The sequence below is a fragment of the Prionailurus viverrinus genome, chromosome B4 (genome assembly GCF_022837055.1).
Source record: "Prionailurus viverrinus isolate Anna chromosome B4, UM_Priviv_1.0, whole genome shotgun sequence".
Lineage (NCBI taxonomy): Eukaryota > Metazoa > Chordata > Mammalia > Carnivora > Felidae > Prionailurus > Prionailurus viverrinus.
Genome location: NC_062567.1, coordinates 54,868,830 through 54,893,882, shown reverse-complemented (window position 1 = coordinate 54,893,882; position 25,053 = coordinate 54,868,830). Strand labels below are relative to the sequence as shown.

Genomic DNA, 25,053 nt, shown 5'->3' with positions numbered 1-25,053 from the left:
CTGGTTTGGTAACTTTCATGACCTTATATTCCCTGAATGTTCTCATAAATCAAAGGAAGAATATGCTCAATTCTAACATTAGTCCTGGGGAAAATTCCATATTTGAAAACAAAAGAAAGAAAGGTAGAATCACGGTTGCCTTGGGAATTTTGAGGGCCTTGGTAAGGTTAATTGGGAGGGCATAAATTCCTTTATCCTCAGATTTTTCTTTTCCTTTCTCTTTTCTCCCCCTAAGCTTTCCTGCCCTCTAACCCATCAATTTCTCTTGCAGCTTGAGCCTTCACACTTCAACATTGAACTTGGAGATATAAAAATATTCTAACAGGCAGGGGGATGGCCTTGATGATCTCTTAAAGTTCTTTTTAGTGTTCTATTTTAAATTCCAATGATTGAATAGAAGCTCAGGGGTGAAATGGCCCTCTGGAGGTCATCAGCTGTAGCTCCCTCCATGTAACAATGCCTCCTACTTTCTGGGAGTTGGCATTAACAGCCAGTCCCAAGGGACCTCTTTATTCTCTGAATTTCTTCAGCACTATGGACTGTCTTATTGACCAGTTGGTGAAGGAAGTGCACATCAGACTTGAGAATTTTTTGAGCTATACATTTTACCTTCTTCCTAACTTAGGTTTTAAATATATAAATCATTGCTTGAGTGAACTACTCTTTTGAAAGAGATCTATGTTAAAGATTTCAGGTGTTGTTTTGAGGTGGTGGGGAGTTTCTGGTGGATGAGAATTGAAGGAGGTCAGAATCCATTGAGATCAAGCAATTCAACAAATATTAATTGAGGACTTCCAAGTAAGGGGTTGTAAAATCTAATGCCTCAGAAGACAAGGATGGGAACATAAATCTTGAATTAAACTCTATGTAAGGCAATAGGGATGGTGTGAGGCCTGAGGCATTTGGGACCTGGTGCGAGGATTCTTGCCTTAGCTGTTCTGCCCAAAGCATGCCCACAGTTTGCAAACCCTTAAGGCTCTTTGCATGGTGTCTGTTCCATCTTGTGGGAGATACTCAAGTGAACACTGAGGTACAACCGTGATAAAAATGACTATTCTAGTGGTGGCTACCATTTACAAAGTGGCTACTAGGTCTCAGGGATCATGCCACTCTTTTTCAATCCTTACACTTATCCTATGAGATCGTCCTGTTCAACTCTGTTTCAAAGATGGGAAGGTGGAGCCCCAGAGAAGATCAGTTACTTGTGCATAGTTACTCCTTTAATAATTGTTGGAGGCCAGATTAAAATTGAAGTCATCCAACTTAGCAACTTCCAAAACCTGTGGTCTTAACCATTATTCAGGTATATCTCAGGCTATCTTCTGTGAGATGTTAATGATATCTGTTTTTTTTTTTTAAACAGTTGATGATTCTGTGATCAAATAATGGAAAACAAAATTTGGGTTCCAGAAACTTAAATCCTACACAGTACTTACCATGGGACTTTTTCCAGATCCTTTAATTTTACTGTGTTGTGAATCCCCCAAAGTAGTATATATATTTCGCAGTATTTCCCAAGCTCATGTGAATTGTACACATTGTCTCAAGTCCTGGTGTCCTAAGGAACCAAATTTGAGAAACTCTTACCTGTTAATACCTAGCTCTCTCACTGAGATGGGGTTGTCATTAAAGACCAAAGTATTTTGGGTGCACACAAGATAGATGTTAATCAGAGAATGCATCAAAGGGAAGGTAACATGTGTCATTGGGTCTTAAAAGTGGATAATGTTTTCACAAATTATATTTACATGGATGATATTCGGCATTAGAGAGCATTCCAGGAGAAATGATTTTAGTCAGGCAATATTGCAGACATACACACAGAGACTGGAATGTGCCAAGGTGAATTTGGGAAGTGTTGAAGAAAAATAGGAGAAAACCATCGTTTGATTTTTATTATGAATTAATTGTTCATTGTATTTTAGAAGATTGGTTTTATTTTTTCGAATATTAGAAAAGTACACTTGAACATTTCAAGTCAGATGACACATGAGTCATCATCTCTGATACTATTAAAATTACTCATCGAGCAAATATTTACTGACTGCTTATTATATTCCAATTCTGTTTTGGGTGCTGAGGCTACACTGTAAATAAGGTATACAAGCTTCCTGTTCTCAGACAACTTGCAGACAAAAGCAACACGAGACCATGTCAACTAGTGATAAGTACTATGCAGAGAGATAAAATGTGGTGAAGAGTGCCTTAATGGCTATTTTAGAATAGCAAGAAGGAACCAGACATTTGAAGATCATGGGGATAACATATTAGGCAGAGAGAACAGCTGGTGCAATATCCCTAAGGGAGAAACCAATTGAGGTTATTGAGGAATAGAGAAAAGGCTAATGTGGTTGGAGCATGGGCAAAGAGGAAAATGGTAAGAAGAGTTTATAGGGATTGACAAGAACCAGACCACAGAGTAAGGAGTTAGGAATTTTTTGAAGTGTGATGGTAAACTATAAGAGATGTGTAAGAAGTGTGTGTGTAAGAAGATGTGACCGTGTGTGTGTGTGTGTGTTTTGCACACATGGGCACATAATCTCTGGCTGCTTTGTGGAGAATAAATTTCAAGGAGAAAGCGTAGAAGCAGGGGCACCAGTTAGGAAACCATTGCAGTGGTCTAGGTAGGAAGGAATAGTTTAGACTAGGGTTGGTAGTTAAGATGGAGAGAAGTTGACAAACATATAAGGTTTTTAAATTATTTACTTATTTTTAATTTTTGTTTTTTAACAGTGTTTAAATTTATTTATTTTGAGAGCGTGAGAGAGAGAGAGAGAGAGATCATGAGTGGGGAAGAGGGGAGAGGGAGAGAAAGAATCCCAAGCAGACTCCCTCCTGTCAGAGCAGAGCCCAATGTGGGGCTCAATCTCAGGAACTGTGGGATCATGACCTGAGCCAAAGCCAAGAGTCAGACGCTTAACTGACTAAGCCCCCCAGGTGCCCCTTAATTTTGTTTTTTTTAATGTTTATTTTTGAGAGACAGAAAGCCTAACCAAGCATGCTCTAGCAGGGGAGGGGCAGAGAGAGAGAGGGGGACAGAGGATCCCAAGCAGGCTCCATGCTCTCTCCCAGCAGAGAGCGCGATGTGGGGCTGGGACTCATGAACCGTGAGATTATGACCTGAGCCGAAGTCAAGTCGGATGCTTAACTGAGCCACCCAGGTGCCCTAAATTATTATTTAAAAAATGTTTTAAGGGTACCTGTGTGGCTCAGTCAGTTAAGCATCTGACTTTGGCTCAGATCTTGATCTCACGGTTCGTGAGTTTGAGCCCCCACATCAGGCTTCATGCTGGCAGCTCAGAGCCTGGAGCCTGCTTCAGATACTGTGTTTCCCTCTCTGTCCCTCCCTTGCTCACGCTCTGTCTCTGTCTCTCAAAAATAAATAAATGTTAAAAAAATTAAAAAAAATTAAAAATATTTTAAATTGAAGTATAGTTGGCAGTATTTCATTAGTTCCAGGCATATAACTTAGTGATTCAACAAGTTCATATGTTGTGCTATGCTCACCACAAGAATAGCTATCATGTTACTATACAAAAAATATGGAACGCTTCAAAAATTTGTGTGTTCTCTTTGCACAGGGGCCATGCTAATCTTCTCTGTATTGTTCCAGTTTTAGCGTATGTGCTGCCAAAGTGAGTACAACATACAGGTTTTTGAGGCTGTGCTAATGAAATGGATGTAGGAGATAAATGGACAGAGATTAGGTATAGATTAGTATTTGTTGATGAGACTGAGGGAGGTTTATATGGAAAAACAAATTTTGTATTGGACGACTTGAATTGGAAATGTGTATCAGACATTCCAGTGGAGGGGTCAAATAAACAATTGGATAGGTGAATCTTTTTTTTTTAAATTTTTATTTATTTTTGAGAGGGAGAGGGAGAGGGGGAGAGACAAAGAGAGAGAGGGAGACACAGAATATGAAGCAGGTTCCAGGCTCTGAGCTGTCAGCACAGAGCCCAGCGCGGGTCTTGAACTCACAAACCATGAGATCGTGACTTGAGCTGAAGTCAGACGCTTAACCGACTGAGCCACCCAGGTGCCCCCGATAGGTGAATCTTGAATTCAAGAGTGAGATCTGTGCTGAAGAAGTATGAATATGTTACTCCATATTATTCTTTTTTTTAAAATTTTTTTTAACGTTTTATTTATTTTTGAGACAGAGACAGAGCATGAACAGGGGAGGGTCAGAGAGAGAGAGGGAGACACAGAATCTGAAACAGGCTCCAGGCTCTGAGCTGTCAGCACAGAGCCCTATGTGGGGCTCGAACTCACGGACCGCGAGATCATGACCTGAGCCGAAGTTGGCCACCCAACCGACTGAGCCACCCAGGCGCCCCCATATTATTCTATTAACAGAGTTGAGAAGGTCTAACTACTACCTACCTTATAATACATTTTAAAAGGTAAAATTAATAAATTCCTTAATAAAAAATTAAAAGTGAATAGAATATACAAATTACTGTAACCTTGATGTGGGGCACTACCAGTTTTATCAACAGTTAAATGCTGGTAGAGAAGCAGGATGACATTAAATTTTTGTATTGAATACCTAGAAAGTCCCGTGGAGTTCAAATACCCATCTCGTCTTCTACAACTGCTGGACAAACGTCTTGCCAGCAGAAGCTTGAATGCTCACTATTGGAAGGGCATGTGTTTGCCTCTCAGGGCAGGCAATGCTAGGTTTAAAATGTTCTTCCTTTTCTTGAATAGATATTTTCCCACTCACAGTCTTCCCTCCATTTTTACCAAGTGCCGCAGTTTCAGACTTAGGAGAAGGTCCAATACTCACTCTTTGTAAAAAAAAAAAAAAAAAAAAAAAAAAAAACAAAAAACCAAAAACCTCATGTATTTTGAGATAGCTGTTTTGCTTTCCTTGTTTCCTAGGTTAAGTATTTGCAGTATTTTTAGTTGTTTCTCATGTGTCATGAGTTTAAGTCCTCTGTCCATTCTGCTTACTCTCTGGAGCATTTTTCTGCATTCTTCTGGAGCATTTTTCTGCATTTCTGCACTATGGCTGTGTTTCAATAAGACTGAGTGAAGGAGGCCCTTGGCTTCCATTTTTTAGATGCCATACTTTTGTTGATGGGAACCAATCCAAGGTCCCTATGATTTTTTTAAAAAATAAAATAACCTTTAATTTTATAATAGTTTTAAATTGTAAAGTTGAAAGACAGTATGGAGTTTCCATATATTCTCCATCCAGTTTCTCCTGCTGTTTACATTTTATATTACTGTGCTGTTTGGCACAACTAAGTAACCAACATTGGCACGTTGCTATTAACTGTCTACTTTATTTGGGTTTCCTTAGTTTGTAGGGAAATGTCCTTTTTCTGTTCCAGTATCTCATCCAGGATACATTCTACATTTAGCTGTCATGTCTCAGTACTTTCTACTGAAGTGTAAGAGTTTCTCAGATTTTCTTTGTTTTCCATGATCTTGGCAATCAGGTATTTTATAGAATGTCTCTCAATTTGTGTTTGTCTAATTTTTTTTTATGATTGTACTGAGGTTATGGGTTTTAGGGAGATCACAAAAATGTACTATTTTTTACTATATCAAGGGCACTTACTGTCAACTTGACTTATCGCTGACACTAACGTTGATCACCTGGCTATGATTTCTCTATTGTGAGGTTACTTTATTCTCTTTCTGTACTGTACTCTTTGGAAGAGCAGTCCATACTCAAGATGCGAATAAACTCCATCTCCTTGAGGCAGAGTATTTACATAAATTGTTTGGAATTCTATATGGGAAATTTGTCAGTTTCTCCCATTTATCTATTCAATCATTTATTTAAAAATAGTGTGGACTCATGGATATTTGATACTTTGGATTATAATTCCATACTATATTATTCATTTTGTTGCTCAAATTGTTCTAGCTTTGGCCATTGGAAGCTTTTGCAGGTTGGCCTCCATGTCCATTTGACATACCCCCACCATTTTATTTTACCCTATTCTTTTAAAATCTGTGCTTCTCTCACTCATGAATCTCCTATCTTATATTGTGCTGTCGTTGAGGGGGAGCGGTTGTGGGTATAAAAACAAGCTTTATGATTGGTCTCGTTAAATTTCACTTTTGTAGAGCTTCCTGTTATCATCATCTCTTGCCTACTAGAGCAATAGCTTCTTCTTCTTCTTCTTTTTTTAAATGTTTATTTACTTTTGAAGGAGAGAGAGAGAGCATAAAGGAAGAGGGAGAGGGAGACACAGAATCTGAAGCAGGCTCCAGGCTCTGAGCTGTCAGCACAGAGCCCAATGTGGGGCTCAAAGTCCGGAACCATGAAATCATGATCCAAGCCAAAGTCGGAGGCTTAACTGACTGAGCCACCCAGGAGCCCCATAGAGCAATAGCTTCTTATATGGTTTCTGAATTTCCATTCTGACCACCTCCCCCTGTAGTATTTGGTTCTTTGAATATTGGCCAGAGTGATCTTTCCAAACAAATCCATTATGTCTCTTCCATGTATCAATGCATAAAGCTTTGACTATTGCTTATGTCTCTGATTTCAACTCTTAACCTTGATATCTTTCACTCAGTATGTTTCAGCCAAATGAGTATGCTCTCCAAGCTTATCCAAATGAGGCCTTTTAGCATTGGTCCTCTCTGACTGGAATATTCTTCTCTCTTACCTTCAAATAGCTGATTTTTTAACTTGCTGTTGAGCCCTTAGCTCAAATGCCACCTTTTCAGGAAGGCTTTCTCTTGAATTCAGTCTAAGGTAGCTTCAGTTTCTTTTTATCATAGTGCCATGTTTTTGTTTTCTTCATAGCAGTTATCATGACAGGATATTTTCATAATAGATTTTTTTTAGCTATTTATTATCTTTCTGCTTCTCCCACCATTAGAATGCAACAGGGTCTTGTATCTCTTGTTCATAGCTATATCTTTAGTGCATAAAGCAATTCCTGGCATATGTGAGAGGCTCAATATATATTTGTTAAATGTCAGTTGCCAGTGTCTTCTGAGTAACACTTAATCTTTGAGGTCTCCATAATCTGGAAAGTCCTGTGCTGTGATACCTTTTTTACTTCATGTTATTGCCTGTTGTAGGATTGTATTGTACAGTTCTGATTAAGATTGTATAATAATTCTTTAGATAACATGTTGTGCCTGTCCTAGTGAATTTTCGTCTTAGAAAATAAAGTCAGCCCTGTTTGCATCAACACTTGCTTCTAGCCTATAAATCCAGGCCCTCCCTATGTGTCCCCATTCCTTTGTAGATCACCAAGACAAGATGAGAAAGAGAAAACGTGGAGCCACCAAAAATTTTCCTTCCAACTATCAATTATGGTAGCTGTTCTCTCTGGATATAGTTGTCCAGCATTTTATAACCTTAGCTATTTATATTATTTTTCAGCTGATATCTCTGCCTTGACCTCAACAAAATCATCATGAGGTATCTTAACTGATGCCCAGTATGGTATATCTGATATGTTCTTTATGTTACCACTTTAACCCATTCTGACTCCTTATGATCCTTATTTCCTGGTCTTAATGTTCAAGTTATTTCTTTAATAATGAGTCTCTCTTTGGATCTACATGAAACTCAGCAGTCTGTTACTATGAAATATATTTTTCTTTTTGCCACTTTTTTTTACTCTCCTTGGACTCCTACACAATTACGGAATTAATAAAATATTTATCAAGCTTCTCAAGAAAACATGTTTTACTGTGTTAAGGGATATGCAGTTAATTAGATATATTTGATTCCAGATTTGACCACCAGATAGCTTCCATGAGATACAGAGGGACTTCACAGTCCCTATAAAATCACTTACTAATTGACAATTCCTCATTTAAGTCAATGACTCATTATCATTTTAACTTAAACACAAGCATTTTGTAACAGTATGAGTACTTGTGACTTGCTTCCAGTTATAATGGGAATTGCATTAGAAACTAACACTAGCCCATGGAAGTGCCCAGTAGAATCAGTCACTACATTTTAATCTCATTCGTTCAGAGAGAGGGAAACGTTATCATCTAGTGTCTATTTTTTTGTGGTGTTGCCTTTGTCTGCTTCCTTTGGAAACATACTCTCAGCCTCTGGTATTTGCATCTATGAGGTTTATTGTTGTGTGCTCTTGGGAACAATACCTATGAGGGGTGAGGGAAGCAGGATGGGCAGATGGAGAGTTTGAATTGAGATGCAGTTGCAGCAGAGGACACAGCCAATCCTATGGGGAGCTCTAGAGCTGGGCTGGCCATTCGGAGTTATCCTGAGTTGAGGTAGGGGGCTGTCCTTTGTACCTCTTTATTTAGCAGTCATTAGACATTTGCTGCCCCTGGGGAGGAGTTTAGCCTCCAGCGAGGCAGCTCCCTTCAACGGAGCCAGTGCCCAGAGAGGGGATCAGCTGTGAGCTGTTAGCATTCAGTGCTGCCAGCAGCTGGGACAGTGAGTGCTTCAAACTGAAGGGAAGATCTTTAGTTGTTGGGTGAATAGTACACAAGAGCATCTTCTACAGGTAAATTTGTATAAATTTCATGTGCCATTGCTAACTTTCTATTTCTGTGCCATTTGCATTCACCCTCAAAATATTACATTCCCATTCTTGCCCAAGCTCCTGCATCTACCTTGAATATGTCCTTCAATTTCCTCATGTATAGAGTGGGAATCATAATACACACACATGCAAACACACATACACACAAATACAGTGGCCTGGCTTATAGTTGAATGCTTAATAGGAATGTTTCTTCTCTTCAGACTTTGAAATGCATCTTTAACTTGGCTAAGTCCCTAATGATTAGGTTTTACAGACCCCTATTCCTCTGTTTGAAAGGGAATAGTTCCTTGTCTTTTATCCTAGAGACATTTCAAGAAGGTTGTAGCATTGAAATATGAAATGTGTTTAGAGAACCTTGAAATATCAGCAACCTCCTATCCCGAACTAGCTCAGTTCCTCATACCTCCCCAATATCCACTTCCTTGTTAAACACTAGTTTAAAGACTGTAGGTTTCTGGAAGCTTCTCAAATTTTTGAATATGGAATAAGTGAAGGATTTACTGACCAAGTCCTGTATTTATAGTTGACAAGAAAGCAGGACATTTTGCAGCTATTGTAGGTAGCACTGTACTAGAATGGGTGTTGAAAAAGCCTGCTTTGCCGTGTTTTTTTTTTAATTTTTTTTAATTAAAAAATTTTTTTTTTCAACGTTTTTTATTTATTTTTGGGACAGAGAGAGACAGCATGAACGGGGGAGGGGCAGAGAGAGAGGGAGACACAGAATCGGAAACAGGCTCCAGGCTCCGAGCCATCAGCCCAGAGTCTGCCGCAGGGCTCGAACTCACGGACCGCGAGATCGTGACCTGGCCGAAGTCGGACGCTTAACCGACTGCGCCACCCAGGCGCCCCATTTACCGTGTTATTTCAAAACAGCTTTTCCTCTAAAGAAAACTCCAGTCTCAGCCTGTTATATTGATAATGCACAATAGCATCTGATTTGAGTCAATACTGATTATTGTGCAGCCTGGCCTGCTAGGAGATTTTATCCTTCCTCCAGCTGTCCAATCTCAGTGCTTCTTTATCAAACATCTCTGAAACTATGACAACTCATTCTTGTTCTAGCCTCTTACATGTGCTGAACAAAACGAACAGATACTTGAGTGACATCAACATCAACAATGTATGTCCCTTCTTTCTTTCTAGCGACCTGTTTTATATAAAGAAGAAGTAAATTGTCTCTCTAAGATATGACAGAATCAAATTGGTTTGGTATGCTAAGGCAGATCACACTTACTGGCTGGTACTATGGATTCAATCAGTGATCTTTAGCAGGGTGTGATGAAAATCACTTAATTCATGTAGTATCTTAGGTATTCATGGAAAGAAAGTGATATTATGGTAACCATTATACAATATTTTCACTTCTCTCTTTACTTCCTGGCCCCATCTTGTCCCTTTGGGTTTTGAGGCCCATAAAAGATGTTTTAAAAAACATAGCACAAAATGGACAAAATTTGAAAATTTGGGGGTGCTTGGGTGACTCAGCTGTTTAAGCATCTGACTGTTGACTTCAGCTCATGTCATGATCTTGAAGTTTGTGGGATTGAGCTCCATGTTGGGCCCTGCACAGATGGTGCTGAGCCTGCTTGGGATTCTCTCTCTCCCTCTTTCTCTGCCCCTCCCCTGCTTGCACTTTCTCTCTCTCTCAAACATTTTTTTTAAAAGGCTTCAAAACTTGTATATTGTAATGTCTTATGGAAAGAAATGGTTAGCATATGATATCTCAGATCATGTCACTTTGTAGAATACTTCTATAGCTTCTCCTCTCCCTCAGAATAAAAGCTAATGTCCTTATAATACCTATGATCTCCTGACCCTTCCCATTCCCTAGTTACCATTTTAACTCATTATGAACCATTCCACTCCTTGTTTCCTCTCCAACATCCACCCTAGTTTTCTTCATATTCATCTAACTTACTGGGATGGCTCCCACCTCAGGACCTTTGAATATGCTCTTTGCTCACACACTTCTCAGTTAAGTGAACGGTTACTCTCTTACCTCCTTCAAGCCTGATCAATTGTGACCTCATTAACTTCTCCTCTTATGACTTTTAAAACAGCAGACCTCCCCCTACTGCCCCAACCCCTGACAATACATCTGTTTTCTTTGCTTTATTTTCTCCTTTTATGCACCATGTTCTCATACACATATGCTTAATTATTGTGTTGATTGTATTCTCTGCTCACTAGAATGTAATGTTCATGGGTGCAGGGAGTTTTGTGTGTTCTGTCCACTCACAAATCCGTAGTGCCTAAAATCATTCCAGAAACTAAATGAGTGCAAATACAAGGACATAATCTACATTGAAATGGACCTAACAAGACAGTAAATATAGGCTGAACTGTGATTGATGTAGGATTGCATTTTACCAGTATTCAAAATGTGTCTCTTTGACAGATCTCACGAGCTCAAATTGTTTTTCAGAAGTACCTTTGTATCTGTAAAGCATTTACCTTCCTCTGTTAGCTACTTTTACTTCTTGTTTTGCCTGTTGCAGCATATAGTTCAATTTTTCACACCTTGTTTAGACTTATGTGTTTACTGTAACTCTACTGTTTTAAGTTTCCTACCTCCTTAAATCCACAAAGCACTTCAAGAAAGGATTTCCATGTATTATATTTTTGTTCAGAAGGCCTTATCTCAGGCAGACATATTTGCCCATTTTCTTTTTTATTAAAAAAAAAGTTTTATAATCATTATACATGTAGAAGGGTGTTTCAACAGACTGGGTTAGTATCTCTCCATGAAACCACACACAATAAAACAGTTTCCTAAAAAAAAGTTAACAATGCATAAAATGCTGATACAGTGCTTCAGAACACTTAATTATTTCTTTTTCCCCCCATTGTTTATCATTGTTTTGTCAACTTTCCATATCACTACCCACAATGCTTTGGGTTCGGTTTTCTTTGAACATTCCTTTCCTCTGAACTTGCCATGAACTTGTGCCTGTAGCATGCCGCCACAGAATGCCACAGCCACTTTGTAAAGGGGAAAAATCAACGCTTTTGTCCTAAAAGATGCTAAAAACCAAGCTCATAATATAAAATAGTAAACACACTTGTCCAACAGCTGATTTAGGTTGAAGTATGGTTCTTGGTTTAAAAGAAGGTTAGTGTAATAGTTTGCACATACTCCAGGAGAATCAGGAATTTAGTGTGTGTAGGGAGGAGGAAGAGAGAAAAGAATTATGTTTCATAAGATTAGGTGGACTGTAGGAGGAGAAAGATTGCTCGAATACCAAATATGATACAAGAGAGGATGGAGCCCCTTATCACACATGCAGTGTAGGATGATGTAGAGGATTATTTGTTTTATACAGAAGGACAGAGGAGGGCTTTTTTTCTTTTCATTTCTGATTATTTTTCTGCTTCCAGGGTTATATTAGGAAATTATTGTTCCTTTCCTCAGTGTGTCAGGAGAGAGGCTCTGGATTGGGAAATAAATCCCGGGTTCTCATCCTAGCCCTACCAGTGGAAAAAAGTAAATGGGAATTTCCTACGGTAAGAATTCTTTCCCAACTAGCAACCTCAGATGATTATCTGGTAAAAGGTGGATCCATGAACTTTGTGGGATGTGGCCCAAATCATAGCAAAATCATGTTTTTCAAAACCAGGATATGCAGTAATTTCACCTATATAACAGGTCATTATATTTGACTTACTGAGTTGTATGAGAGCTGTGGCAGGGCTCCAAAAGGACCAAGAATAATGTGGGTCAAACCATCTCTTCAGGATTTGCTAGGAGACTGAGAAATCTCATTTGTGTGCTTATTTTGCAGCTTGCCTCTCTCTCACCTGGAGAGGGTATGTGAGGGGCAGAGGAAGGAAGAGTATAATAGGATTGATGAAGAGTCTGGTAGTGAGAATTCCAGTTTAGAGAATTAAGGCTGCGTAGGTATTGCTCTCGTTCTTCCCTCTTCTTCACTCCTGCTCCCACAAAACTCATGTGGACAGGATGTGGGGGAACCACTCAGGGAGCTTGGTGTATGGACTGGCCTATGGGAGCATAGGTTCTGGTGCCCATCATAAGCATGCAAAAGTCAGAAGGCGAGAGCCCATGGCAAAGAGACAGGGATGCAGTAGGAATAAGCCCCATTTCCACAACTAGTAGGAAAAAGTTGTAGTCTTCTGGAGCTTGGTGATATGTGAATCCTCTAGAAGGGAGCCAATTATGGTGTCTTCAGCCACTGCCTCTCTCCCCACTCCCACCCCTACTGTGAAGAATTTCCTGTCCAGAGGAAGACACCCTTAGCAGAAAGACTAGAGCTTGGTTGTCTGATGTGGGAGCTGAGGGGGTTCCTTCAGTCAGCGTTTATGGCATTGCCAGTGACCAAGAACCATAGCAAGGTGATTTTCTAGGGATTCATAAAACACACACTACAAGGAAGAGCCAGTATTGGGACACTGGCCAGTAGCAGAATATGGCTGTCCAAGCCAAGAAAGACTTTTTTTTTTTTTTTAGTCCTTTACCTCTTGCCTTTCTCTTCTTCTCCATTTAGTCAGCAGTCTAAATTTGACTCAGATTTTTACTGACTGAAATTTCAAATTGTCCCCATCTAGGATGTTTCCTTATTTAACAGATATTTATTGAACAACAGGCAGTATGTGCCGGGCATCATGCTAGCACATATATTTCCTGATTTCAAGGGCTATGTCTAGCAATGAGTTTTCCCTTATTCTTGTTCTTAATGCAATTTTAATCTTCTCAAAAAGATTGACAATTGCGTAGACAGACAATTTCCACATCTGTAAATCCAGTTTAAAATATGAATATTCCATTCCCACTTGAGTGAACAAGGTGAGAAGGAGATGGAGCTAGGAGTGACACAGGAATAAACATGCTTAGGACAGTCTTGTTAGACAGATGGAGGGGAACCAGCACAGCAAACCAGATCACTGCATATTATTTGTTGTGATCTTCTCATTTAGTTGCTGAGTTGTTTAATTTTAGCTCTTGATGGTGCACCATAAAGGAACTGCTTTTGCTCATTTGTTTTAGTAAATATTTATTGGTCAGATACTATGTGTAAGTCATTATGGTAGATGCATGTCTTTCCTGCCCTCAAGAAATGTAGAATCTAGTGGAATAGAGGGATTCCCTTGGTACAGATTCCTGTAATATTCAGAAACATACAATCAGTGAGGTGTGAATGGGATTAGGAATCTCTTCTTGAAAATGATAAAGACCCAATTTGAAATAACTTAGGGAAAGAGGATATTTATTGGCTCATATCACGAGGAAGTTCAGGAAATGACACGTTAGGCACAACATATCATCAGGACAGAGTACACATCCCTTTTCCCGTTACTCTGCTCCTCTCCATATTAGCTTTGTGCACAGGCAGCTTTCTTCTTACAGAAGCAGCTCTAGGCTATGACACTCTTTTAACTAGTATTTCCAGAGAAAGAGCGTATAGTGTTGTTGTTGTTGTTGTTTGGTAGGCCCAGGAGGTTTCTTATGACTGGCCTACTTAGGATTCTGTGCCTTTTTTGAATCATTCAATGTGGCCAGGGAGATGGCATGCTTCCATTGAGCTGTCCTCAGTTAAATGCCTCCATGTTTTGGAGTGGAGGTGGCCGGTTCCAGTAAAATTGCTTGGAATGTATTCTCTAAAAGGAAAGGTGTCCTTTTACCAGGAGAGAATGGGAGGGAACATATGCAGGCAATACCACATCTCCATTAGTTGGTGGAGGGGCAGTGCCGAGAAGAGAGGGGCCTTTCTGGTGAGTGCAGAAAATGTCCAGGAAGTAGTGCTAGTAAAAGCTCAGCTTTTGAGATTTCAACAAAGGGTCTGTTGGGACACAGAGGATGGCTTCCCTCTCAGGCAGAGGAGTCAAACCATGACACTTCCAAGGCTCAAACAAATTCATACAATGCCTTGTGACTCTCTTTCTATACATAGCCCTAGCACCTTGAAGGCAATCTATTCTCTGTAATTGTTTTCCTCAATTTCTCCCTTACCTTTCCTTCCCCACCATGATCACTATTCCACTCATACCAGGTCATTTCTACTACTCTGGTAAAGGACACTGATGACCTTCTCATATGCAGATTGTGTGGTCTCTTTGCAGTGCTACCTGACTTCGTATCTCATAGTGTTTGACACTGTGATTCACGTCTTTCATCTGGGAAATTTCCCCTCTCTCAACTTCTGAGACACAGTTCTTTCCCTGTTGTGTTCTGTCCATGTGTATCTCTGAATAATCCCATATTGGAGTGACATTGGACATGGTAGACCATGTCCTTTTTCACATTTAAAGGGCAAGAAGCTAGCATTTCAGGTTTAGGTTGAGTTTTATATAGAAAACAAAGATTTATAATGAGAGAAGTAAACTTTTGGGGAAGCATATAGAGAGAACAAGGCATACAGCTTGGTCTGCATAATTTACAAAGAAGGTCTAGTGTGGGCAGAACTACTGAGAAGTCACCGAGATTCAGGAAGATGATGAGGGGTGCTGCTACATTTTCAAGTGTAGGGCTGCAAAATGAACTTGGGTTCTTACTTCTGTGATTTCCCCACCCTCCCCCTCAGTTTCCCTGCATAATCAGCCTTACATTTAAAACATCAGAGAATTCAATATTGATTACTACATCACAACCTTTAAATGGACGTCTATCCTTAGCACTCTGTCGTGACCAAAGCAAGATGAACAGTTCATCCTTAGCCAAGGGGCTGTTCTTATCGAGTTAACTCCCATGATCCCCTTCAAAAAGAATATTACTTGTTGATTGCTTCAAAAAGCATGTTTCGAATGTCCGTTTAACAGTACTTTTTCTTCAGTCCAATTGAAAACAATTTTAGTAATTTTTCCTACTCATTTTTGTAGAAACATCCCATTTTGCTGTGGCCAACTTCTATGAGTAGATAATAAGCCATACGTGAGTGTGTACTACAAACCAAATCGGGTGTCTTTTGGTGCTAAAAGATAAGTCTGTAACATTTCACCCATGGAAAAATCGTTAGAAACTAATACATGTTGGATTTTAAAAGGTATTATAGATTTGCCCTGGATTTTAAAAATATTTAGTGTTAATATGTCATATCATCTGTTTTGCTTAATACAAAGCCTTAAGCACTATTTTAACCATGTGAAAATAATCACCTTGATTTTCAGGCTTTTAATTTTATAGTAGATCATAAATCCTATCAGGGCATTAATTTCTGATATTTATTACCTGACATTGTCTTCATATAGATTTTTTTAAATTTCACTTTAATTTTTGAAGTATGAATATAGTTCTTTTAAGAAAATTAAAGATGGAATTTTTATTACAAAATAGTCATTGTAGATTGAGAAAACACCGGTGAGCAAAAAAGAAGCAAATAAAATTTGATTCACAAATAACAACTGCTGAATGCATCTAGACATTCCAGGCTTTTTTGTGGAAATCTAGGGTTTTTTTTTTTTTTAATAATTGGATCAGTTGTATGTGTATATTTTTTCCCCTCTAATGAAACATTATAGGGGCACCTGGGTGGCTCAGTCAGTTAAGTGTCTGACTTCGGCTGGGGTGGTGATCTCGTGGTTCATGGGTTCGAGCCCCACCTTGGCTCTGTGCTGACAGCTCAGAGCCTGGAGCTTGCTTCGAATTCTGTGTCTCCCTCTCTCTCTGCCCCTACCCTGCTCATGCTGTATATGAGCTCCCCCCCCCCAAAATAAATAATAAACATTAAAAAAATTAAAAAAAATACAACATTATGTACGTCCTTAATCTTGTATGCAACTTGTTAAAGTGGAACTTTTTTTCCATGACCTAATTACTACTATGAACAGCATTCTGTCATCAGGGTTATTTTAAAAAATACAAATTCTCATATCCTATTGCTTTTTTAAACAATATTTATTTTTGAGAGAGAGACAGAGACAGAGAGAGAGAGAGAGAGAGAGAGAGAGAGAGAGAGAGAACATGAGTGGGAGAGGGGCAGAGAGCCAGGGAGACACAGAATTCGAAGCAGGCTCCAGGCTCTGAGCTGTCAGCACAGAGCCCAAGGCAGGGCTAGAACCCACGAACCAGCGAGATTATGACAAGCCAGAGTTGGATGCTCAAATAACTGAGCCACCCAGACACCCCTTATTGCTTTTTGATAATAGTAATAACAGCTAACTTTTACTGGGAGCTTCTCATGGGGTAGGCACTGTGCTCAGTCCTTCTATATATGTGATTTGACTCCTCACAACAATTTCATGAGCTTCCTGGCAATATCAGTCTTTAATGGACAAGAAGCTAAAGCAAGAGATTTATAATTTTGACCAAACTCGTAGCACTAGTAAATGGCAGAACAAACATTCAGATCCAGGTCTGTGGGCTCCAGTCTGTGCTGAAAACTACAATAAAATACAGTGAGGACATTGGGATATATGTTGTAAGATGTCACATTAAACATGCTTGCTTGTTCAGTGTCCTCAATCTGCTAGTCTTTGAGATTTCTGAGATGAGGTAACATTGTCACGAAGCTTTGAGGGAACCATAAGCCAGTGGAAAGAGTGGAATAATTTCCCCCGGTAATCAGAGAGATCTTGAAATCCTGCTAGAAAAGCACTAGAAAGTACATTGTTTTGTTTCTTTTCTCTGCTTGGGCTCTGTTACCAAGCCCCCATACCTGTCTGACTAATTTTCAAGAAGTACCATTATCATCATAAAATGCATTATCAAGTACCAAGTCATTTACCTTAATTCTTGCCTCTCTAGCCAGTCATTAGCAGCTAGTGTGGTATACTTGAATATAACTTCCCTGTGAAAGATAGAAATTACCTTCTTGGGTACCAAGGAATGGATAGAACTTTCATAAGAAATGTAGAAAGTGATGGGAACTTTAGCATCAGTGGGCTATTTAATAGATTTAGCAAGAGAGTTACCTCTCAGTTATCATCTTCTCAATGAGCTTTGTCCTGAGAAGTGAAGCATCAAGCCTCACAGTCAGAAGGGTCTGAGTTTGAACCCCAGCTTTACCAATTGCTAGCTCTATAATCTTGGGTATATTGCATAATCTCTCAGAGCCTGTGTTTTATCATCTGAAATATACACAGAGATGGATAGATGTACACTGCTTGGCTGTAGTAGACCAAAGAATATGACTTTTTTCTTAAAAACAATACTAAGACAGCTTTCTGCTTTGTATTTGCTCTTCTGTGGGATTGGGGAGCACATTTTAACCATCTTTTCTGCAGTAAAGCTGAATTTTGGTTAAAGTCCCATATGGAAAAGGTAACTTAATTATACAATTTTCAAGCATAAAGACACCTCAGATATAATCCATTTCAACACTCAGATTTCAGATATGACTAGATTTGTGGCTCAGAACTGGCAAGTAAGCTGCTTAGTGGTAGAACCAAGACCCCACCATGGTTGCCTGTCTTGGCATAAATAATAAAGTTACTGCTGATGGCTGTCAAAGGAGATAAAATTTACAAAGTTTTATTTTGTGAATGGTCTTTGAAAATGAGTTTTTTTTTGCCAGACAGACCTCTGTAATCCAAGAGGCTAAGAAATGTAGTTGCTAATGCATCAACAAGGAGAATGCAATAAAGTCAGAAACTGATCTCTTAACTCCAAGGACTGGGATCTTTGTAATGAAGCAAAATTACTGTCCTCAGCAGAAGACCATAACTACATCAATGTGTATGTGGTACTGGTTTTTTTTCTGTTTTACCTCATAGAGTGGATATTTATTTTACTTTTATTGATACTTTTAGGTTTAATGAATTTTACATATTAAACACACATACTCATAAATATCATATACATGAAATTAGAATTTTCTTAACTATAATTTTGTTGCGGTTAAATTTTCATACTAGTTTTTGAAAACCTACCTTCTTGTCTTAGTGGTAATATAAGTGTGGATTTACCACTTTTCATAACTGTATTTTGAAAGCTTTATAGTCCTTTAGAGACAGACTCCCTGGAAGCCTTGCCAGTCAGCAAACACACAAGATTAATAACATGAATGATTTGATGATTTTGGCATCTTGTAAAAATTATGCATTAGATTTTCTTTAAAGAAGTGTAACATGTATTTTCCACTTTGAAATCTTTAACTTTTAGCTCATGTTTCAAATAGACTATTGGTGTGTACTTAAATTGCTCCTCCCAAGATTTTTTAAAAAATGGTTTGATGAGTGATAATGTAAATTTTAGAGTAAAATGCATGGTAAGAAAAACTGTGTTAATGGATTTGGCTTTTTGGAATAACATTGATTTTTCTTTTAAAACTTCAAATTTCGTATCAGTGAAAAATTGATAACTAGTAATTTCACCTTCACTTGACCTAGCTTTTGAAACAGTTTAAAATGCCAATGACAGATGTAGGGTGTGAGTGTTTCATTATGCAACTTGTCCCCTTTATTGAGTTGCCATTTGCCGAACTGGGAACAATATATATGTCACGTGTTGTGCTGGATGTTGTTTTTAGGATCCTTTAGCTTTTTTGTTTGTTTAATTAAATAAAAATAATGTGGAGGTTTATTGACAAAAACATTTGTATATTTGCCTGCATTAGACATTGTGAAGAACATATTGCATGATCCACAAAACATGCCTTTTTATAAAGGCTAGCATTTTGAAATGCAGGTATTTGTGCTCATGTAAAGTTCAGACATACGTGTGTGTGGTGTGTGTGTGTGTGTGTGTGTGTGTGTGTGTGTGTGTGTGTGAGTGTCTGTGTGTATAATTTGTTCCCCCCAAAAGAGCTAGTTGAGAAAGCAACATGCAGTGACTGTATCATTGTAATTTCTTTTGTAAAAGCTTTTCTTTTGTGGGTCTTCCTCACCCCATTCCCATTTGAGAAATATTGAAACCAATTCATGTATTTTTACATTTTGAGTCAGAGACTATTCTAATAATGAAAATTAGTAACATATTTTTATTTCTATTTACATAGAGTGCACTATCCCAACCACTTTTTATACGTGTTAGCTCAATTATTCCTCGAAACCATGCAAGTAAGTCACTGAAGGTTATTTATCTTGCCCAGGGTCACACAGCTAGTAAATGGTAGCATTGGTATTTGAACCCAGGCAGTCTGGCTCCACCCTCAACCAATTCACAGCACTACTCCCAAGTTGCAAAGTACTTTTAGAATGATGGCTTCCATATTTATAAGACCAATTCCATGGTGAACAAATTATCTTCTTAAAGGAAGGATTTAAATTTTAATTTTTCTTAAGTGTAGCTGATCCTTATCATGAAAGGACAGCTCTCTGCTCTGTTTAGTTGCCACATTGATTTTCAAAATGGACTTTTTTTTTAAGTTTATTTATTTATTTTGATAGAGAGCTGGGGAGGGGCAGAGGTGGGGGTGGGGGTGGGGGGAGACAGAAAACACCCCAAGCAGGATCTGTGCTATCAGTGCGAGCCCAATGTGGGGCTTGAACTCACAAATCAGGAGATCACGACCTAAGCTGAAAGCAAGAGTCAGACACTCAACTGACTGAGCCACCCAGTTGCCTCTCAAAATGGACTTTAAGCTTGATGAGACAAAAGAATTTGTTTTGAAATTTGAAATTTTGAATACAAAGCAATTAAAGGAGCATAAATTTTCCCAAGTTGTTCAGATTGGTCAGGATTGTAGTACTGTTTGTTTTTGTGTAAAATCAGGTTTTTGCCTCTTGTGATAATAGCTCTCAGTGAAGTTAACAGAATTTGTGTTAAATATAATATGGACAGTTATAATAAATAACACAGTCAGAGCTTTTTCTTTCTCTTACAATACTGAAAGATTAATTTTAACTTTCTCTCAAAAAAAAAATGTGGAATGTGATGTAGTATTTGGGAGGTTTATCAGCACACACCTCTGCTGTTTGTTTTTCAGTCAATGTTCAAAATCACTACCGTCAGCAACAGAGCCCTGAAAAATCAATATTTAGGCTCTTAGACTCCTGATAGGGGTGTAAGGGCAGGGTTGGCTACCTCTTTAATTTGCCCCCTGATGTTCGCGAGTTCCCTTCCCGTAGCTTTTCTTGAGATAGGAAAAGGAGGGAAGTTTTATCAACCCCCAGTGGATAATTCCACCATTGTGAATTTCTGCCTGTTAGTCTTTTACTGTTACACACATTCACACCTCATATATTTTGCTCTAAAAGCAGAACATCTGAGATGATTCTGTGGTTGAAAAAGATCTCAAAGAGATGGAAGATAGATTTAATGTTGCCATTTTTAGATAATGCTGTAAATAGAATGGCAGCTGTCCTCGGATGCATAGCAGATATACAGTACATATGCTGAATAGGAACAGATAAAAGATTGCACTCAATTAATCCTCATGAAAAGTAGCATTTTAACCATGGAGTCAGTGATCGAGTTTTCAGTACAGTGTACTTATTCTGTACCCTCACATGATACAATACCATGCTTTGAAGGTGATTCAAGAAGGGAGAAGTTTACTAACATTCTCTACTAAGTTTAAAGCAATCTGTAAGATCTTATTTATTTGACCTTCCCTCTCTTTTTTAAAAAATCCTGTAAGCAATGCAAATCTACAAACTTTTCTGGAACACCTATTATGCATAAAGCATTCTTGGTGAGGTGAGGGGAACAAGAACTATTTTTTGTATAGAAAAGGCATAGACAGAAATATATCATGTAATAAGAATGTGACAATTGGTAGAAGTGAATTTGGATAGATATCTTTAGTTCAGTACCGGTTGAACATTTATAAAACAACACCTCCATTTCAAGTATATTGCCTGTAGGTACTGTGGATACCAAGATGAATTAAACCAGGCCCCAAGGAGCTTTCCTTCAGGGAGATGGCATGTAAACTAATCATTACATTTAGTAATTGAATATATAGCTTAAATATTCAGAAATAGTAGAGGAAGGGAAGATTAATTCTCCTGGAATGTGTTGGGTAGTAGGGATAGGCTTCAGAAGAGGTGATGACTGACCATGATTTTGAGGCATGGATAAAAGTTTGGTAGATAAACAATGAGAGATAAAGTCAATAGAAGAAGGTGAGAGTGTTACAGAAAAAGGGAATATCATGCCCAAAGATAAGGAAGCATGAGACTACACGGAGTTTTGGACACCGGATAGTCTGGGGTTAGCTTTGCCATGCACAATCTCTCTGCATTCTTGGAGGGTGTCTGGTGTGTTCAACAAAGACAGGGTTGTAAAAGTCCAAGCCAAAAAACAAAGTAAATTATATATGTAAACTTTGTATGACAGCAACTTAAATGAAAGCAGACCCGGTTTTGGATCCAGACCCTGGAACTTGTTGTTCTGTGATCTTGAGCAATTTTCTACACCTGTTAGGCCTCAGATTTTCATTAAAAAATGGTGGTTCTGATATTTTAGATAAAATAGTGCATTGTCTGATACCTGTATTCTATGTCGACTTTAATTATCACTGTTTGAGTTTTTTTGGTTGACCATCTGATGGTGGTATTAGTGAGGGATAAAAATACAACCTCACTCCATCAATGTAGTGTACTGCCATTCTTCCCATGAAGTCTGGATTGTAAATGATGTGTGAGAGAAAATTGAAAGAGCTCTGAAATAGGAGATTGGAGACTGAATTCTAGTTCTATATTCGCCACAAACTAAGGGTGGTGAGCTTGACTGAAAGTGTGCTCTGTGAGTTTATTCTTCTCTGAAGGGCTGGGGTTTGTCCTAAATGTCTGCCTGACTCATGTCCTAGCTGCTATGAGTAGTTTCTGAGGAGCAGCCCAGCCACTTGAAAGAGATAAGCTATACAACTTAATTCCAGTAAGGTCTTACTAAAACAGAAATTGGCCTATATAATTTTTCTGCTTGGGGAAAAATTGTCTATAGCAACCAAACTCATTTCAAAGAATGGTGGTTTCCCATTGTTGTAAAAAAAAAAAAAGACAAAATACAATTAGCATCCCCTAAAAATTCATTAAACATGCAGAAAGGTGTTTGGTCAGCCTTGCAGTTTTACTCAAAGGTCAAGAATGGGAAGAGTGGAGTGTGGTTTGATGCTTTGGGTGTGTGATGGTAAGATTGTGGTTAGGCATGCTCCCAGGGACATCTGTTGAGATTCTCTGCATCAGAACATGCAAAAAACACTAATGAATCATGTTAATGATTGATAAAGTTTATATCTTGAGAAAACTTAGCTGGCATTGACTAGGGAACATAGTGCTTCTTTCTATAAATTAATGGTAATACTCATGAATAGGGAATATTCATTCACAAAGTTCGGAGAGATTAACATCCTAAAGAATATAGTAGTCAGTAGGGCCACAGTCAAGGAGTGTTAACTCCAGATTCCAAACCACAGCCCTTTGATATTACTTCCTCTCATGACAAAGTCTAACTGCTATTTTCACTGTACATTAATTCTGATATCATTTTGGAGTAATAGCATGTATGGCTCTATAGTTTCTTAGTGTAGACAGTCCTTTCTCTTTCTCCCCTCTACTTCCTTGCTTTGTTTCCCACGTTAATCTGGTAACCAGCCACTTATTGTACTGATTATCTTGTAATTGAAACTGTAAAAGCCTATGGCAGGTAAACCTATGGCAGGCAGATGGTCTCCCCAGTATGTCAGCTGTCTCGGATGTGGGTTTTTTTTTTGTTTTTTTTTTTTTGATACTACAGTGTGGCAGTGTGGTCTGGGAACACACACACACACACACACACACACACACACACTCACTCACTCACAAAGAGCCCAGATCATACAATTTGAAATTTAACAGAATGTATTTGCTAACACTTTTGAAGTTGCCTTAAGACGAAAATTCATTATGGGAGCATCTTTTGTGGAGCATGAAGTGAAAGAGCAGGAGGGGAAACTGCAGTGTTGGGAAGAGTGTGGAGGTTGTTACAACAGATTTTTCAGTAGCAGTGTTTGTGCCTTTGGTCTTTTGGTGGACTTCTTCCTGGGGGGGGGGGCGGAGGCAGAAATGCCCCCAAGCTGTTGATTTCTTCTGCTTGTTCTCATAGCAGCCTGAGGGGAAAAGTGCTTGTTTAAACACTAATATATTCCATAAAAACCAACAATTATGGCAAGGTTTTTTAAAAAAGAAAATTACATTAAAGATGAATGAGGGTATATTGAAATAATTATGTTTTAAGGTGCGTAACATTAAAAGATATTGAATAGAATATTGACTGTTTTGTGGAAATAGCAATAATGAGATTCCTGTCACCTAATCTTACAATAATTGGGTTATTACTATGCAAATGAAGGTATTACTTTAAAAAAGTAAGGAAGCAAGACAGATCCTTGAGGCAGTGCTTTATCTGTTCTTAAAGCTGTGCTGTCAGTTCTTCTTAGACTGAAGATCCTTTTCCAAACAATTTGGGAGATGCTCATTTCACTATTTGCCCCTGAATTTCACTAGAATATTTTTCAGCTGCCACAGGTAGCAGATTGGTGGCTGGTGATTTTATTTTATTTTATTTAGCTCTTTGTGGAACCCAAAGGAGTAATTAAACTGTGTAATTATTGCCCACTGTCTTTTTTTTTTTTTTAAGAAATGAAATGTTGTGAATTTTGCTGCCAAAGATACATGCTGGAGCCCTTATCTCCGCTTTCCATACATTTCTATCATTATTGTGTAGTGTCGGGTGGTACCCATACACCTCAAAAGCCACCAGGTCATTCTGGGCTAGCAGACCTCCTAGGACACCTTTGTGGCTGAGGAAGCGATTCTGTTAGTCCTCAGTCACACTCAAATCAATAGTCCATACATTGCTGTCACCACCATGTCCATTTAAGCTCCTATGGCACCCATCAAATGAATAGAAATATTTGGGACAATTGCCACTTTAGTTCATGACCTAGGTAAATACCTGTGTGTTCAGCAGGGAATAGTATTTCAAACTGTTGATTGCTGAGGCTTTGGATGAAAGGTGATTATATTTCCTGGGAATGTCGTATGGTTTTTACACAACACCACTATACGAAATGTTCTCCGTGTAAGGAAAGATGCAAAGCTCCACTTTAGAAGTGCCCTAGTATTTTTACATAGAGAAAGCATCAAACAAAAGTCTTGATCCTTATTGAATCCTTGAGCCTTATTGAAACCTCACAATGGATTTTTTATATTTTAATACTCTTTGGTAGTATACTGGATTCATCAAAGCAAACAGATTTGAGGAAATCATGAAAAACAAATTTCATTTACCAGGTACTTTTGGTTCCAAGGATTAGGAGGTCAATAAAATATAAGCCTTATCAGTTTATTTCAGAATCCGTTGAGACTTGAGAGACTTGATAAATGTCATCAACAATTGCTCTTTCCCTTATGTCCGCCCATAGTTGTTAAGGTAGAACTAGGCTCAGATTGGCTACTGCATGTGATATTATATTCATGCCATTCTCTGTCCAGTAGAGAAATCCTAGAATAAAGTTGTATTTATAAGGGTACAGATTTGTTGTGTTATAGTTTTTAGGCATGATTTATCAAATGTAAATAACATTTCAAACAGTTTGCCATCCTGAAAATATTAATTCTAAATCCTTTCATTTCCATAATGCAATTAATTTGGTTAGCCTCAATCAATCGATAAAGGAAGAGAGTTTTTATTAGATCTTTGTGGAAGGGATATTTGGGAAAA

General features: G+C 38.4%; 1 protein-coding gene and 1 non-coding gene across 3 annotated transcripts in view; one reads left to right on the top strand and one right to left on the bottom strand.

Annotated features, from left to right (window-relative positions):
• Window positions 1–25,053, top strand: part of SOX5 (SRY-box transcription factor 5) — a 1,014,136-nt gene that overhangs the window by 105,866 nt on the left and 883,217 nt on the right. The gene's annotated exons all lie outside the window — the stretch shown is intronic.
• LOC125171378 (U6 spliceosomal RNA) lies at window positions 3,537–3,643 on the bottom strand. Its single transcript, XR_007154295.1, has one exon. It is a non-coding gene; the product is annotated as a U6 spliceosomal RNA (small nuclear RNA).